Raw genomic sequence first — 16,293 nt, 5'->3', positions numbered from 1 at the left:
GGCGGGGCTGCTAATAACAGAACTCGATACAAATGGGTGAGAAACTGAATCTGTGATTACTCAGAGGAAAGAGAAAATTTACAGTAACTTTTTAAAGGATAGGACTGACAGAACCCAGTGGGAGGAATTCGATTTAAGGGAAGTGTAGGAAGCCATGCAAGCTGCAAACTGCTGCATAAATAATAATAATAATAATAATAATAATAATAATAATAATAATTATAATTATAATAATTATTATTATTATTATGTAGTCATAGTAATTTTATTAAAAATTCTATTTACAACAGTAAAAAATTAATATAAACTAAAAAAACAGAATAATAAAAAAGAATAGAAGGTGCAGAAAAGGGAAAAAAGGAAAAAAATAGAAATAAATAGAAAAGAAAGGAAAGTAAGAATATAGTACAGAAAAAGAAAAATATATAAAGAAGTGACTTCCCACTTTCATCACAAGTATAAACAATTTTAGTAACATCGCCTCCTCTTAAAATACAACAAATGATCTCTTCTTCCCATATCCCATCTCTTAACAATAAATAAATCAATAAAGCATCATCATTTCAGTCCTGGTGTCAGCAAAAGTCCATTAAAGATCACCAGAATTAACAAGATATCTATTTTAATGTTGATCAATATTCCTTCCTTTTACTTCTAACAATCTTAATCTTTAGTCCATTCAAATAATGTCATAGAACTTGATTTATTTTCATGTTTTCTTTGTCCCTTCTCATGAGAGTCTTCAAAACTTTAACAAGCCTCTTTTGTAAATCCAATATAGGAAAATTATCCAAGTCACTCTCTTGGTTTATTGTTTATATATCCCTTTTAATTATTAAGACATCAGCCAGTTTCTTTTGTATGTCCAGTGTAACATCTTTTTCCATGTCATTCTTGTAGCCTGTTATTTGTAAATCTACTTTCAACTCAGTCTCAATCTTGTCAGGTAGAACTTCTTCCTCTTCCGTAACATATTTTAGATAGCCCTCCATAGGCAGATGTCTATGCTGACACTATTAAAATTAACCTGAGTCTATTGTTCAAAAACATCCTTCAATTTGTCCAATGTTAGAATATTTTGCTTGTCAAACTTATGTATAATTTTTAGTTCCCCCTAGTTCCCTCTAGTGTCCAATTTCTAAAATCTTATTATTTTTTAAAAAATAATTCAAACAAAATCATTTCCCCACAGGAAGGATTCTTTATAATTAATTCCAAAATCTTATTTCAAATTTATCTGGACCCTTAGTCTGTTTGTAACTTTCTAAAATCAAAGTTTTAATCATACTTTTGCTGTTTATTCCAAAGACATTTTTTTTAAGTTCTTAAACTTGTAGTTCAAACTTTATTTCACTAAGGATTGAAGGAAACTGCCTTGGTGCTGTAAAACTTGTTGATCCAAAGGTTCCTAATAGTTGAAAAGCAATTAAAAAACAATTTCGAAAACAATTAGAAAAGGAAGTATGCAAACTTAGTGTCCTTTCAAAGGCGCCAACCATGGTTTGAGCAAGATGGATATTCCCTAGTCTCCCAGAGCATTAAACCTGCCAGAGACCTCTATCTTGCAGTCTCCTTGTGAGGAGCAGCTACCTGGAGCACTTGTGGGTGATCTCAAGTTCTCTCCTTGCCCAGAGAGGAATTATTGAAGAACCAGTCTACTCACTGGCTCTTCATTCCGCAGTGGTTGTTGGCTCTGCTTTTTGGGGCCATCTTTAGTCCACCATTTCTTCCTCTTGAAGTCCAAACTGCTGCATAAATTATTATCCAGTGAAGATACAGAACTCAGGCATGTCTTTTCGCCACCAAGTTACTAAATTAATACCAGAATACAAGGAATCTCTTCACATTCTCTTGGTCTTTGAAAGAATTTTAACAAACTGAATGATTTTTTTTCTTCCTAGCATTTTTCCTGCATGTGCAGGGCCTGCTCCCACCCCCCACCCCCAGATCAACTGAATGTTGATCTGTTGGTTGCAACAGGAATTGACCAACTAGCTTGTCTCCTGAGCCTGACATTGGGGGCTGAGAGAGAGTGACTGGCCCAAAGTTGCCCAGCCTGCTTTCATGCCTAAGGTGGGACTAGAACGGAGTCTCCTGGTTTCTAGCCTGGAGTCTTAACCACTAGACCAAACTGGCTCTCAACAAACTGAATGATAATGATAGAAAAAAACCCTGGTACATTAAAAAAAAATCGGTCTGTCATTTGTAAATAAGATATGTGCTGGATTAAATGGCAAAAGAGAGAAAGTCTATTGTTGATTGACTAATAGCAAACAGCAAAGTAGGCAAAGTAGAGTTTGTAAAGCTATATAGACCATACTGTCTTACCTGTCTCTATGTACTGTATGATCATTCCTTGAAGCTGAAGTTTATTCTTTTATAGCATTCATATTGCACTTTTTCATCAGTGGCCTTTCTTATTTTATCCTTACAAGAATCAAAAGAATTGGTGATATTCAGATCACCCAGTTTCCTGGTCAAGTGTATCCATATTCCCCAATCCTACTTTAACCATTAAAGCACAGTGTCCCAGGATACCATCAAGGATATAGCCATCAGACTGTTTAGGTAGAAACAAAACTGTATCATACTGATCCACACATCTCTACTTTTCATTGGATCACCTAACTGATGGTGCAAGAGGATTCCAGGAGAGAGGATTCAAAAATTGAAGTACCACCCATACAAAAGTTTTCTCTCTAGTAAGCACCCATCTAATCTCAAGGGGAAAGAACATTATATGGAAAGATTGGGATGTTACATGGAAAATGAAAGTGTAAGAGACAGGTGTCCTTGGCCTCACTTGGCTTCCACATTATATACTATGGCAGCATTCCTTTGGCATTCAGAAGGAAGAACACAGGATGCTTTCTTCCCTGATGGCTTTTCCTGATTTGTTGTTTCTGATTCTTTCTGTAGAAAACAGATTTTAAAGTCTTCAGATATAAATCAGGGTAAGCAGACAGGCAAACCAAGACTTGTTGTGATGTATTACCCATCAAATTTGTGCTGCATAGCTGCCAGCTGTATGGAAACCCTGTAATACTGAGAAATACAAGAATACAAGCCCAAAGAAAATGAGGACAAGGTAGAGTCCATTTTAAATCTTTAAAAAAATCCTGGTTGTTAATTGCATTCAGAAAAAGATAGTTTAGGTAGACAGTTGGTTACATGTAGTTTGTTGTTCCTCTCCATAAAAATCCTTTTGCTAAAGGTGGACAGTTTTCTTTAGTTTTTTGATCAGAGAAAAGATTGAGAAAAGAAAAAATATATTCCAGATTTATGTCCTAACACACAGAAATGCTCATTCATTCAGGATTGTCACTGTGACTGAGATGATCTTCTGAGACAGCAGTAAAGTGGGAGTGGACTTCAAATCAGTGAACATTTTACAATTATTTCTCAAGTTGTGATGCCTTTCATTCTACTGTGCTCTGCAATCTTGGCTGCAGTTATACTTTTCCATATCTTGTGATATGATTGATCATTTTTTTTCTCTAGTATATGGGAAATACATGAATGTTAGAAAGTTTATTGTATATTTAGGAAAGCCTGTGATAAAATGATTGGGTTGAATTATGGAAAGTTTTATAAGGATACATAGTTGACCTTGGTTGCTGAATATAATCAAAGGGATATTTGATGGATTGATGGTCTGGGACAGAATGTCCATGAAGCATATTGGGGAGTATTGTTTTAGTCATGTGGTTTTTAGTTTTCCTAGTGTAAGCTGCCCAGACTCTTCTTAGAGTTGGGCAGCCTTAACAAATGCAATAAATAAATCAATAAAAATGTAGGAAAATAATTGAATGCTGAATGAATGGTTCCACAATGATCAGAGAGCAAGATAAGGATGTGTGAATGTCCCCTTGGTTTTTTAATATATTTATGGACAAATGTATAAGGCATGCTTGTAATGTTAGAGATATGTTACTGGAGACACGAAGATGCATGCAATTTTTCATGCAGATGATACCATGTTGTTGGCTGAGAATGACATGTCATGATGTAATGAGGAGTATAGAACTGAAAGTTAATGCATAGAAAACTAAGGCTATTGTGTTTGGAATAAACAATTTCAAGTTACACATAAATGGTGAAAAATAACAGCAGTTAGATGAATGGAAGAATGTTTATTAAATATGAGGAAAAGTATAGAGAAGTGTTAAGATGTGTAGATGCTGATATAAAGGTAATGAGTAGGATGTGGCCTGTTCCAAGGAATGAATGTCCGTTTTAAAAGCAAAACTGGCTAACATTGCTATATGGATACGAAGGTTGAGTACATCATGAAAAGCATAAAAGCAAGTAGAATGCATTTTGAATGGATTATTTAAGCAGTGGTGGGGGAGGGGTAGTTTAAAACAACAAGAAATTGGGTCAAGAATGAATACAACAGATGCTGAATGAACATAAATTGAATACAAAAGAAACCAGGAAGAAATATGTGCTTTGAGATGCTTTCATCAAATATAGAAAGAAAAAACCCCAAAACAAGGGATGATATGAAGGAAGAACAGATCGGTCAATAATAATAATAATAATAATAATAACAATAACAACAACAACAACAATAACAATAACAATAATACATAATGCCATAAACATTCACAGAATAGAAATTAGGAACCAAACTTTTTTCTCATGCGCATGCACATAACTAATTTTAAGGAAAACATAAAACAAGTTGTTAATGAATTATTTTAGTTTATTTATTATTATTATTTGAATAGAAATAAAGTTAGAGATAAACTAAAATAATTCATTAACAACTTATTTTATGTTTTCCTTAAAACTGGTTATGTGCATGCGCATGAGAAAAAAGTTTGGTTCCTAATTTCTATTCTGTGAATGTTTATGGCACTTATGTTCATGGAACAAAGTTCTCCCCATTCCTCTTTCATCTTCCACAAAATCTGTTAATGGAGGCTGAGGAGTCCTGGAATATATGAGGTGTTACAAATAAAGGAATGGGAGTTAAATCATCCCTCCAAGTGTAAATAGAAGAGCTTCTTGGCCCCAATTTTCTCTTGTTAAATGCAGAAGTATTGAAGTTTATGTAGCATTATTATATAGTCAATGCTTTATCAGATAGATTATAATATATAATATAATATAGTTATATAATAGAGAAGAGAAGAGAAGAGAAGAGAAGAGAAGAGAAGAGAAGAGAAGAGAAGAGAAGAGAAGAGAAGAGAAGAGAAGAGAAGAGAAGAGAAGATATGCAGCTCAGGGTTGCCAACATTTCATTACCTGACTAGGTAACATCATCAGTGCCATCATATGATGTTATCTTGTTGGGTAATGAAATGTTTGTAAGCAAACAACCAAGTTCAGAGAGTACAAAGGACTCCACAGGTTATAATATTTACATAAAAATAGCTTGACATCTGCTTAGTAACTAGTCAAGTTAATTGGTTTTGGTTATCAGACTTGAACCTTTTCAAAACAAACAGATGTTCAGCTATTTATAACAAAGAAATATAATTTTTTTTCTTGTTGAAGTTCTGATTTAAATGTTGTTTTAAATGCCAATTTCTTATACAACATGCCTTTTTAATTGCTATGTTACAAGAACATTTTAGTAGTATTACTCTCTTAATTTGTTCCTATAAAACCTATATTTATCTTAGCTGTTATGGCATTTTTCCCACCACTGAAATTAATTTGGCTAGTTAATTGGCATGTGAGGAAAATACAAAATGTATTGTTCTAACAGGATAAGGAGAGTAAGACAAATACAAATTAGTGGTGTAGTCTGACAATGGTCCTATATGACAGACCAATTACATTTTTTTGATTTTTTCCAAACAATGCAGAACTTCCACAAGCCTTGCCTTCATTAAATTCAGTTATAGTACCCATATATTAAACTTTCTGTATATGGAAACAATCAAGTATTGTCCATATTTTAGTTTGACAAATTATTTGACATAGTAATTACTTTGTATTCCAGAGATCAACCAGGTGCACCATAGTGCTGTCTGGTAGGCCCCTGGGTAGGCCCCTTCTTCCCAAGCATCTGCTGGAAACCAAGTGAATTTATATAGTGCCCAGGGGCAGACCAATTTAATAGTTCTATCTTCCCTACAAAAGTCAGTTATGGGCATGAGTCTCAAAGTGATCAGATTGTCACCCTGACCATGACAATGGATTGAAGTTAATGTTCTCTACCTTCACATATAAGTTGTTCAGAGGTGAAACCAGATCTAGCATATAGTCTGTCACATGAGTTGGCATCATTATGACTTGGGACAAGCCCATGACTATTATAGTAGGAATAAACTCCAAAGCTTCTCTTATCTCCTCTCTTCAAGGCAGAATACTAATACTTCCCAGTACATAGAGATTTGGGCAACATACCCCCAGGCAAGGTCAAAGAACTCAGGTAGGAAGCTGGCTGAACAACGGTGGGGTGGGAATTCTGAGCTTGACCCAGGTACCCAATTTCACATGAAGAACGTCACAAGATTATATCAAAGACATAAACTCTTTGCTAGTGGTCATCTGGAGTTTTGCAGCCCTATTTTTTGTATGTTCATGTGTACTAGGAAAGGGCTGGGGATGAACTTAGGCATTGCAGACTGTTTCAGGTCTGTTGTTAGGAGATGTGTCAGAAAAAAAGAGGAGCTGATTTCCCAGCTCCAAATCCACATTTATCTAGGATATGTACATCATAGTACTTTGAGGTTCATAAAAAAAGTATGCTAAGTTAGCTAAAAGTCGTTATATTCTACCTTTTTTCAGTCAGTTGTGGCTTCTCTTCTTCTTCCTCTTCATCTAGACAATGGAATCAACAAGAGAAGGAAAAATTATTTGGACCAGCTTAATATCCTCCTTTGAAGCCTGTGATTACACTACCTAAAATAGCTAGCTGAACTGGAAAATAATGGTAAGAGTCAGCATTTTAAATATAAGTTTTCATCTTTTCCATCTTTCTTGGCCTTTTGAGAACAATGGTTTATTCAGAGAAGAGGTTAATATTAAATCACAACCAAGTCAAATCAATAGCTTAACGAAGTAGTCATACTAGACTGCAGTTTGCTTGCACTGTTTTTTTAACTCCTTATGCTAGAGAAGTTACATGAGACAAGAATCAAGTTCTGTAGTAGTCTGAGGCTGTGGCAATAGGATCATATCATTAAATGGTGCATTTGATTATTATATATTTAAACAATAGCCATATGCTTATTTTTTTTCAAAAACTTTAGAAACTAATCTACTGTAACAGGGCATAATTCTAAAACTCATGGTGGGCTTCTGTAGTTAATCTGCTTTTGGATTATAGTACCAAGGTCATGGAATCTCTCCTTAAGTAAGGATGCTCAATCCCTTTGTGAAGGAAATGATATCATAAAGGGATGCCAAAATAGGGATATGTTTGAGCTGGAGATTGAGTGATACCATGCAGGACTGATAGCTATTTTACTGTAAAACTGGCAAATCCAAACTATTTGTTATATGGAGAGGTTATACAAGATTCTTCTGATACAAAATTCTTTTGAAAGGCAGCCTCGGGAGACTAATATTGGATCAGAAGGGATGAGAAACGCTCCTAGTTTTTTTGAGGAGTGTATTTTATGCACCACATCCCTCCTCCTGTCACTCCTTATTTATGTTTTCCACTATAGTTGGAAAAACCACTAGTAGAGATGGTTTGGCTTACAAAACAGTTCTAAAAAAATGGTTAACCAGCTCCTCCATTGCTCTTCCATTCTGATCATAATACTTCATGATTGCTTTTCATTAAATGGAAATAAAATCTTGCAGGAAAAATAACATTTAGTTATTTGGCCTTCAAGGAAGATTATGGACATGCTTAATACCTGCTTTATGTAAAAAAATTTTTCCTGAGACATAAAGTGCATATACTTAGGTAATTTTCACCGCCTCTGGGTCATATTAACATTTGTGTCTGGCTTTAAATAATATGTAAACAGATTTGTCCACCAAATTCTAAGGAAAGCTGGAGATCCTGGACTTGAAATGATACTAAAACAGATACTGTTGATTAACAGCTTCCATTTCTTTTTTGTTTCACCAATTTCCTCTGCTTTTCTTCTTCATCATTAGCAGTTAGTACAGTAGTTAGGCATGGGCAGCTTTCATGAAAAATTGCTTAGGAACAATCAGCATCAAATATACCAGTGGCTACAAATCAGTTATTTTCTGCACTTCTTTTATTCATGTGGCTGTATGTGGTGCTTATTGCAAAAACAGCAGTCTATTAACTTCCAGCCTAGATTTCTTCCAGCTCCACAGTTCAAAGATAATATGAAAATTGTCCTTATTGGAAAAATCACAATTATGATTCCAAGATGGATGTGGTAGTTCCTGTTCAAGCTCTTGCTAAAACATTGAGGTGCTCTGGGAGCTGTTTAGGTAATAATATTCTTGTCTTTTTAAGAATACTCTGTATTATGCAATACAAATTGTTTAGTTTGTTCTCACTGTTACATTTGAATTTAGGTTTTTGAAATTCAAAGTGTTCCACTAAAAAAAAAAAATCTGTGCTGAAGAGTTCAACTCTTTCAAAGCATTTCAAGGGATATTTTCTAGTCACTTTTTTCCTCTTGAAAATAGCTATATTTTTAAGTCCAGAACCAGGTGAAAACTCTAAATTAATTCAATGTAGACTGCTTATATCTGGGAGAAATAGAGAAAAATGTCATTAGTGGAACAAAATGTCGTTAAATCACATCCTCAGTATTTCATAATATAGTTTATTCCTAAACTTGATTAATTTGAAGGGTATTATTTTAATACATAATTTTATACTCTATATATATTTCACATAATGTATAACATACATTTAATAGTGCACTCTATCTCACGTTATGTTTAAAAATTTAACTTGCTTTTTGCTTTTTAAAGAGCACAGCATTTCCCCCACCTCATTTCCTTTAGTTAGTTCTTTTACCCAGAAACAGCTATCCGTTAGATGCCTGACTGAAACAAACTATAAATTAGCTTGGTACCAGGTAGAAAAAGTTGCCAAGAGAGAGGCCCTGAATTCCAAAGATAAGAAAGTACCAACATAGGATGTTTCCTTGGTAACAAGAAGAAGACAGTTGAACTTAGATTCACCTTCTTAGGACCCACCTTTACCCCTCCCCTAGACCATCCCAGAAATCCCTTGTATGGGCATGAGAGGATGTACTATCTGATTTGAATTTTTTTACACCTGTACATTTCTATAAAAATATCTGATGTTTGCTTTGCAAGGTATGGTTTCTTTCGACACTCATGCCACGGTGTTGATCGAGTCCACCCAGCTGCTTTTTGGCCAATAAATATCTGTTAAAATTTTTACAGAAGTCTCGTCTCAAGTTTTGTTTGGCTCTCTGAAACTTGGGTAACATTGAGTGCCTTACATTTTCTGGTGCCCGAACAGGAACCCGAAAGCGGGATCCCTTTGGGGTTGACTGCTTTTAGTCACCCCTGCATCGCCTTCACTACAGCGGATGGAAGAAACTGGCGAGGACCATTCATCAATGTCAAGCATGCGCCTGGGAGGTTTTCGAGTGACCTTGTGCTGGCCACCGTCGACAGACTCCACTCCAGCTGAACCTGAACGCATAAATCAAGACTTCTCATATCCTTTGTATAAAGACGGATCTGGGAAACTGGAGAGGCCGGTGAGTATAGTTTTATTAGGTGGGGAGTGTTGCTTTGTGAGTGCATGAGTGAGACGTGGGAAATTTCCACTAGGGATTTGCCTGTGAAGCAAGTACAGTAGGACCTGACCATGGTTCCATTGTTTGCCCATGTGAGGTGGGCGTTTTTTTTGTAGAAGAAAGGTTTAAAGGATGAAATAGATGTCTTACAACACAAAAGATATTCTCCCCAAAGTCCAAAATTCACACCAAAAGTGCCATTCTGCTGTTACCTTTGAACTACAAAAAGATATTGGGGCTGCATATTGTCTGAGGTCATAGGGTCCTCATCTATGACTTAATGGATATAATGACCAGGTATCTACTGTTTGAAGAACTGTCAGAAAGCACAATTTTGTTTGAAAACATCCTCAATTTTAGGAATTGACAACAGCTAGCAAGATCAATGGAAAGTGACTAGGAGGAAATCTAGTCATCTTTTATCTTCTAAAGAATTTGCTAGTCTGTCTTGTTTAAATATAAACTTATAAGGGAGAACTCTGAGGTTATGAACAATAAACTGAGCAAGTGATCAGCTTGGTCAATCTAGTTGATCATGGTGAGATATACAATAAATCATAAATTGAACAGACCTCAGTGAACTTTGGGCATGAGAGATAAAAATCTGCTGAATCTGAGTTTTGTCTATATTTCAGACAATTAATGGACTTTGCTCCAAATGTTTGTTTGGTGAATCAGTCCAAATAAAATTAACTGATTACCCTCAAAAAATGGAGCTCAATATTGTTTACTACACCATTTTTTCTTCTGCATATCTGTAAACACATATCTGATGCTGTCAGTGGCTATCTTGGCCTCTTTGAGTTCTCTCTGTTCATTGTCTTGTACCTGTATGAAATGACCTTCACAAATGTTGGTAAGAAATAATTTGTAAAATAATTTGTAAAATTGAAAAAAAAATTGTAAAAAAAAATAAAAATTAATAAATCATGTCTTCAAAAGCTCAGGCAGTTTTGAATGCTCCAATAGAGGGAACACAACCATTAATTTAAAAAATCAATTCATCAGTGATGAAGGCCTCACACTATCATATATTTTTAATGCCAATGAAACTGATTTGTAGGTTAATCCCCAGGAACACCCAGTCCTTCAAACATTATTGATTACTTATTTACTCAAATGTAAACCGATTCACAATTATACTATGCCAATTATAGCACAAAGATTAAAACAATAAAACAGAATTTGACAGCAATTATCTCCTCTCATGCCAAAGTCCAAAATCCACACCAAAAGTAAAAAAAAAAAAAGAAACTTCAGAGAGAATCCAGTTACACTATTCCCCAAAGGCCTGCTGGAACATAACTCTAGCATGAAAAGTCAGCAAGGAAAGATCTTGACACTAGCTTGTACTAACATCAGTGTGTTGCATATATTAACATCAGTTATTTTTGACAAGTCATGTCATCCAAGGGTATTATGCATCAACTGTTAATTATAAATGATAATTCAAAGAAGGCCTGGTTTACATCAAAAGTTTTTCATAACTGGTTTTTCAATTATTTTGTGCCAGAAAATATCACTGAAAATATCAGATAAACATGAATCTCTCCTAATTCTAGACAATGCTTCTGCTCATATGAAGATATATTGTTAATCAAAGATGAAAATATTCAGTATGTGGTTTTGCCAAAAATACAACATCAATCATGTATCCCATGGTGCTGGCATTTATTCTGGCAGCTAAAAGATTTTACAGTAAGAGATTTTTAGTTGCATTAGAGAAAAATCTGATAAGGAAAGAAACATACAGCAGCAATGTAACTTACAGTACCTCAAAAACTACTACTTAAAGCCAGCTATCTATCTTTCTTGCAGCTTGAATTTCAAATTTGGCAAATTGCTGGGAAAAACTCATTTATGGTATGCATGCTGACCTACTGTATATTTGACAGATGTGAAGTTAGTAACTAACAAAAAGGAAGCAACTGAGGAAGACGTCATACAATGATTAGAAGAATTTGAAGGCCATCCTGGATATCAGGTGAGATAGGGAAAGACATATGGCTAGCAGGAAGATGCTGAAAGCAACAAGGATGAGCAGTCAACTCCTCATATCAAGATTTCTGTGTTGAAATCCCAGGATCGTTTATGGATGTTTCTAATTCTCTCATCCTTAAATATACAAAGATAAGTGCTATTGTGATGACTTACTATTATATTATTGTTATTAGAGTAAAATATTATTTGTACAGTAATCTCCTGTTTTGAGATTGTTTGGCCCAAAAATTTCATTAGCTATATATTGGACTTTAGCCTTAAGGGATATTCCTTCTCCCTTTTTAGGTCATTAAACCTAGGGTTTAATGGTTTTATTTCTATTTAAATTACAGTAATTCTATTAATGGTAATAGAATCACTATTACAGATGTGTCATTATCTTAAACATTATAAGACTGCAAATGTTCATTATAATACTACCACTATATTATATCGTATTATAAGCTTCATGGCATGGCTGTGCTACTGTTTAAACTAGGGTATCATTTGAGTAAAAATGTTATCCATCTTCTATTTTTTGTATGACTTAAAAATGTCCACATTATTCTTTTCTTTTTTTTTAATGGGTTGCACACCTGTCTAAAAGGAGCAATATAGAATATATCAAGGCAGAACACTGGATATATGTCAAATTGAAAAGTACTGTTCACTTGATTAGAAATCCATAACCTGCTTTTTAATTGGGATTTAAGTAGTGGTTCTCTCACCATGGACTCCCTCCTCATACCATAGGTTCTGCTATGGTATAATGCTAAAATGAAAACACGGAATGTTTAATCTATATTTACATAAATTGGACTTTTGTGCTAGAAACTTCAATGACCAATTAGCATTCCCAGTGTAACTTTGAAAAGACCCAGATACTACAAAACTTCTAAAAACAGTCTTTCCTAAATTTGGGAATTCATAGGCAACATGCCCAAACCTAGAGACTGCTGCTCCTAGAATAACCTGACAAATGCTGGCAGTCAGTTCTGAGAGTTACAATCCAAACACGTATGAAGGAAACCGTATTGGGAAGGCTAATCCCAAATGACTTGGTATTAGCACATAGCATCTTTGAGCAAATGGCAGGGCTTCCTGTTGATGCCAGCAATAGGTTCCCTATTTTTTTTTAACTCAGAATTTCTAGCATTATTATGCAACTGGATTGAGCCTTCTTTTTTTTTTTCCCCATGTGTTTCTGAAAAGCATCCTATTGGGCTTTGAGATTCCTAAGACAAACAATTTGCTGAGCATCAATATTTGTAAAAAAAAAGGAAAAGAAAAATCTAGTGGGCAGGTGTCAATTATAGGACCATAGAAATCATTTAATTTTGGGTTCTTCAGCCAGCGAAGAATATTCTTTGTGTGAATAATACACAAAATGGACCCTGGTTTACAGCAAAAATATTGTTTGTAAGGCTTATTTAGAACACAATGCTTTCAGTATTTGAAAGGAATTAAGGCAGAAGTGATATTTTTAGTTCTGCAATAACCTTCTCAGAGAAACTCACTTGACAACAATTTATTTCTAGAAAATGTTAACTTTTTAAAAAAAGAGCAATTATCTCTGCTGTCTGCTGTCCATTGTCTGTTTTATTTATATCTTGCCTTCCTGCCCAGGCCATGTTCTCTCACGATGCCATCTAAACTCTGATTGGTTAGTTTATAGTCAGTGTCTTGTGGAAAAACAGCTACTGTTTTAACTTGCTTGCTTCACTGATTCTGTCATTAGGCATTATGCACATTCTTCTGTGACTTTAGTTTACATTTTTATATACAGACTTCTAAAATGTTTGTAAGCTATCCTGGGAAACTTGTGATTTAAATGAAAAGCTGCAGCCCCTCCTTGAAGTTTGGTGATCTTGAAAAAGCTATGCAGGGCAATCTTAGCTTGTATGGGATAGAGTCTAAAGGAAGTGCCCAGGCTGCAGACTAGATTGGGAAACAGAAAAAGCAGAACAGAAGAACACAATATGCTGTAAAATCAACTCCCTGTGATTGCCAAGATTGCAACAGGTACTCATCATGAGTACTCATATTTTCTTGGAAAAAATAAAGGACAAACCTGAAAGAGGTTCATAAGCATTTAAAAAAAAGTTGTTTATGTTCATAACTTTGCTTTTCAAAGGAAAATTCAAGAGCAAAACCGATAAAATAAATAATTAAATAAATTGAAAGGACAGCTTTCTGAAATAAAGGACTGTCCTTTATAATAAACGATGTACGGTCACTGTAATCAAGTGTCAAGCACAGTGGAAGGAAGGCTTACATGTATAGGAGAAATTAATTAATCAATTAATTAAATAGAAATAAAGTGCTAACAAATTCTAGTATTTAAAGCAGAGATGGACAATATACAGCCCTCCAAAAAAGTTTGAACTGCAGGCTTCCCTTATCAGTGCTAATTAGGGATGATGGGAATTGGAGTCCAATAACATCTGGAGGGTCACAGGCTGCACAGACTGTTTTTGTACTGCATTGTTTAATTAGTAAAGGAGATTTCTTCATTTCCTTTTCATGAAAACACTGAAGTGAGAGTGTAATGTAAATTCTTTCCTATTTATGTATTTGTTTTAAAAGCACTCTGAGCCAAATATTAGGCAGGGGTATGTACACTCAGAGAAGAATCTCATCTGGAAATTCTCTGAGAAGGTCCATTAGACTGAAATGCTTATTGATGTAGTTCCTTATGTGGCTTTTGGCTACAATTACTTTTCCTCAGCCTGAAACAGAAAAAGCATGGCCAGTTTTCATTATTCGTTATTTCCTCTTAAAGCTTAGGATGCAAATGTCACATCTGTTTCAGAGGAGACGCCTAATCTGGGCCATATAGATTAGGCACTGTTTCCATGGCAACAGTTGGGGAGGGAAATTTAGCTCTCTGCAGTTTCCACAGAAACTGCTCCCTGCTGAGACAGGTGCCTTGGAGGGAAAGGAAATGAAAGGGGTCACGTGGCCGCTGCGGCGGGCGAGCTCTTTGCATGCCTGCTGTTTTCCATGCAAGGAGCGGGGTTTGCTTTCCCTGTCATGTAGATGACTTCGGGATCCTCTTTGCCTGGGCCTACGTGGAGGTGCTTTGGTTGGGAAACGCCACATTCCGGGAGAAATCTGAGCACATCGGCTGTTAAGTTCCAGCAGTTCACGAATAGTTTTTACATGGAGACATTTTATCGGTAAATGAAAGCTCCTTGTTTTACGCTTCTTTTTCTAAAGAGCCAGCAAGTAAGAAAGGGGATTCAGGACAGGAGATTCTTCTCTGTTGGTGGCTCTTTTGCATTCATAAATTAAAATGCATGCTTAGGAAGCACATTTATGTAGTCAGTGGAGATGTATTTGGGAATGGTTTTGCTCTCGATTAATATAATGCTTAATTTATTTTTTAACATGTCCATTCCATGTCAAGTATGTTTGTAAGATGTAATAGCACGACCCTTTCGTTTAAATAATACAGCATTGTGGTTTCATTCGTTCTAGTTCTCAAAGAGGCAAAATGTGGCATCTCACTAAAGGCTTAGTACTGGCAGATGCACACACCGGCTATTTATTTTTTTCCATCCTCTTTATGAAGCAAACCTCCCAACAGAGGTGATTACCTCTGGCAGCTGTGTGGTCCGTGCAAAGGGAAAAGCAGCAAGTAGAGAGAGAGAGAGGAGGGAGGAAGCATGCACTTAGCAATGAGAGGCTTTCAGATGGCGACCTCCTTTTCCCGGCCCTGGGCTTGTAAAAAGTCGCCTCGAAAGACCTTTTCTCTCTTTTTGTAATTACAATATTAATCACCGGATTAGGGTACAGATCTCAAACTATTGCAAATGTTTTGGCCGTGAATATTCGGCGCGACATATTCCGGCCATGAAAGCCTTTGACAATATATTGCAAATGGGTTTGTGGTTTCTTTGCTGTTTTTTAGATTGCTAATTAAGGGTAGTATTTCGGTTTGGATTCTCTCCTTACCCTGTAACAACTTTAGTGTTCTTGTTGAAAGAGCACTGGCATGAAAGCCAAAGATAAAATAATTTTTTTGAAGAAGTATTGACCTGTCTTTCAAAGGAATGGTTTGTGATGCGGAAGATTTTGGGAGCTCTGCAGAAGAAGTATTGATGTGTGGCAGTGATAGACAGCAGATTTGCTGAGAGAGGTAAAATTATGAAACTTGACCCATTTTTCACATTACTTTTTAAATAAAAAATTATTTGAAGTATTATATTGAGGAACCTGTAAGGAATTACTTATTCCATAGAATAGGAGTCTTTGTTAATCTTGATGTCTAGTTTAAAAAATTGAAAAAATTGTGAGCTGTTGCTGAGAAATTCTACAGGATCTTGGTGGAAAAGCTGAGATAAATAGGCATTTATATTTAAACCTACATCTGAAGTGAAAAGAACAATGCCAGCAGAATGGTGAGCAATGCTTTTGTTTTGTTTTGTTTTTTTAATGAAGGCTTTTGTAATTGTATAAAGGGAGGATGGTCTTTCAGTGCCTTCCAAGCTTGAATGCTTAATAATAATGGTGCTTGGGAAACAGAAGAGTTGCTGTTTTTTCTCAGTGATTTAGACATGTAGTTTAATGGTAAGGATTTTACCCTTTTCCTAATAATAATTTTATTTATTTATTTATTTATTTATTACAGACT

The 16,293-nt window shown here is 35.3% G+C and overlaps 1 protein-coding gene across 3 annotated transcripts in view; it reads left to right on the top strand.

The window, feature by feature from the left end:
• The first annotated feature begins 14,618 nt into the window (after nucleotides 1-14,618).
• The window catches only part of TRIM2 (tripartite motif containing 2), a 72,824-nt gene continuing 71,149 nt past the window's right edge, over nucleotides 14,619-16,293 (top strand). For 2 of the 3 annotated variants that reach the window (XM_088132738.1, XM_088132735.1), the window contains exon 1: nucleotides 14,620-14,836. The gene's annotated coding sequence lies outside the window, so the exon portion shown is untranslated. Of the gene's footprint in view, nucleotides 14,837-16,293 lie in introns of all 3 variants that reach the window. The other variant, XM_088132740.1, reaches the window with a different exon arrangement.

This window comes from Python bivittatus, unplaced genomic scaffold (assembly GCF_059951505.1).
Source record: "Python bivittatus isolate LINGU-HERP-01145 unplaced genomic scaffold, Pbiv_v1 ctg000070_np1212, whole genome shotgun sequence".
Lineage (NCBI taxonomy): Eukaryota > Metazoa > Chordata > Lepidosauria > Squamata > Pythonidae > Python > Python bivittatus.
This window is presented reverse-complemented; position numbering and strand designations above follow the sequence as displayed.